The sequence below is a fragment of the Mus caroli genome, chromosome 5 (assembly GCF_900094665.2).
Source record: "Mus caroli chromosome 5, CAROLI_EIJ_v1.1, whole genome shotgun sequence".
Classification (NCBI taxonomy): domain Eukaryota; kingdom Metazoa; phylum Chordata; class Mammalia; order Rodentia; family Muridae; genus Mus; species Mus caroli.
This window is the reverse complement of record NC_034574.1, coordinates 136,723,352-136,726,069: the sequence shown is the minus strand read 5'-3', so window position 1 is coordinate 136,726,069 and position 2,718 is coordinate 136,723,352. Positions and strand designations below refer to the sequence as shown.

The window sequence follows — 2,718 nt, the reverse complement described above, 5'->3', positions numbered from 1 at the left end:
TTGTAGACCAGGCTGGCCTCGAACTCAGAAATCCGCCTGCCTCTGCCTCCCAAGTGCTGGGATTAAAGGCGTGCGCCACCACGCCCGGCTGAGGCCTCATCTTTAAAAAGAAAGAAAGAAAGAGAGAAAGAAAGAAAGAGAAAGGAAGGAAAACAAAGAAAAAGAAAAGAAAGGAAGAAAAAGACAATTTGCTTCCATTCAAAAAGGCTTTATTTTAGCTTTCTCATCACTATCACAGAACACCTGATGATAAGCAACTTAAAAAGAAGAAATATTTTTAACCCACAGTTTCATCTGAGTCAGCCCATCATCGTGGGAAAGACAGGAAGGAGCCAAGCATTTCACATCATGGCTGCCAAGAAGCAGAGAGAGACAGGAGGTAGTCAGAGCAAGATGGATCTCTCAGTGACACTCAACCGGACTTACTACCCCTGACAGCTCCACTACCTCCTGATAGTTTATTCAGCATTGGAACCCAAGACTGGGACAAGGCTAATTGGTGCATGTTTGGCTTGTATATGTGAAGCTCTGGGTTTGTTCCCCGATGCAGAAAAATTAGAATCCATCCGTGGACTAGGTCGTGGCTCTTACAGTTCTTTATGATCCTTGTCTTGGGGAATCCTTCACAGGCACACCCAGAGGTGTGCTTCATCAAGCCAATCAACTTAAGAATCAAAATAAACCATCACCAGTGTGGAGAGATGGCTCAGCAGTTGAGAGCACTTATTGTTCTTTTAGAGGACCTGGGTTCGGTTCCCAGCACCCACATGGTGGCTTACAATCATCTATAACTCAGTTGCAGGAGTGTCTGATGTCCTCTTCTGACCTCTGTGGCCACCAGGCATGTTTGCGATGCACAGACATACAAGCACTCATGCATGCAGGCCATGCATGCAGGCACATGCACATGGGTGTGCATGCACGCACACACGCAAGACAGTCACATAAAATAAAGAAAATTTAAAAATAGACATTTCATCAAGAATAAAGTGCTAGGACGTGAAGAGATAGGGCAGCAGGGACTTGGTGACCTGCTTAACGTGTGAGAGAAAGGACACAGAGCATAGAGTCTGAGTTCTCCAACATTGAAGGAATTTGGATTGCGTAATTCAGCCTGAAGAGACCAGTAAAATCTAACAGGCTGTGTTGTTGTTTGATACTTTCAACCATGACCTGGGACTCCCATGGACTAGATTTGGTTTCACTGTGACCCAGTCACTTGATCCAGACACCTTGAGCCTCTTTGTAAGCACATAAGGTGTTTTTTGGCCAGTGTTTGCACAGCTGGGCAGCATGATTCAGAAACCTGTGAATTATTCATGCCTTTAACCTATTCTAAGGAGAACTTCACCCAAAAGGCTAAATTATTAAGCACTGGGAGTTATCTTTGTTACTCTTAACCAGAAAGCCAAGATGCAGTGAACTTTTTTGTTGTTGTTGAGAGTTTTTTTTTTTCTCCTTAGAGTTGAAATTTTATTAATGACACATAATTCCTCTCAAAACACATAACACACGCCTGAGATGGTGATGCACACCTTTAATCCCAGCACTTGGGAGACAAAGGCAGGTGGATTTCTGAGTTCAAGGCCAGCCTGGTCTACAGAGTGAGTTCCAGGACAGCCAGGGCCACACAGAAAAAACCCTGTCTTGAAAAACCAACACACACACACACACACACCCAAACCAACCAACCAACCAACCAAACAATAAAACTCAATGCGAACTTACACACAGAGGACAAAAGAGACATTGACTAGTTAGTCATGGAGAAAGCAGACACTGCCACCTGCGTCGAGGCTTTTAAAGACATGATGATGGATGAGTGTGCATTTAACAGTGACCACATCATCCCCTAACTTTGTCAGGCTGACGCAACAGTGTGTATGTGCGCACATGCGCATGTGCATGTGGAAGCCCAAGGTGTGTCTTCCTCAATCTTCCTCTTTTTTTTCCCCTTGAGCCCAGGTCTCACTACATGGCCCATGCTAGCCCAGGATGCACCTCTCTCCTTTTCTCCCTCTCCCCACCCCCTTGTGGTGTGTGTGTGTGTGTGTGTGTGTGTGTGTGAGAGAGAGAGAGAGAGAGAGAGAGAGAGAGAGAGATAGGCCCTGTGCATGTGGAGGCCAGACAATGACTTTGGGTGTCTCTTCACTGAACCCAAATTTTTTCTGGGCTGGCCAGCAAGCCCCCAGCATCTACCTGTTCATCCCCTTCCCCAGCACTGCTTTTTAGCAAACATGAACCTCTGTAACAGGCAGCCCCAAACAGGCAGGACTTGGTTAGAACTGAGAGTTCCTTTAACTTTTGTCTCAACAGGCCTCATCCCTGCACAGCTTGGGTCTTGGATCCCTGATTAGAGGCAACTAGAGGGAATGAAGAGAGGAGAGACACATAGACACGGAAGAGCTGGGAGAGACACACAGACACAGAAGAGCTGGGGTCAGGCAGTCTGAATGCTTGGGTGGAAAAGCATCAGCACCCCAGCAGTTATTATGCTTGTAAGAAACAGTAGAATAGGGAGGCAAGGTTAGTGCATGCAGATACCATGGAGGCAGGGTTAGTACATGCAGATACCATGGAGATAGGGTTAGTGCATGCAGATACCATAGAGATAGGGTTAGTACATGCAGATACCATGGAGATAGGGTTAGTGCATGCAGATACCATGGAGGCAGGGTTAGTGCATCCAGATACCATGGAGATAGACAGGGTTAGTGC

The 2,718-nt window shown here is 46.2% G+C and overlaps 1 protein-coding gene across 1 annotated transcript in view; it reads left to right on the top strand.

The window, feature by feature from the left end:
* The window catches only part of Ocm2 (oncomodulin 2), a 35,965-nt gene that overhangs the window by 22,049 nt on the left and 11,198 nt on the right, over positions 1-2,718 (top strand). The window lies entirely within an intron of this gene.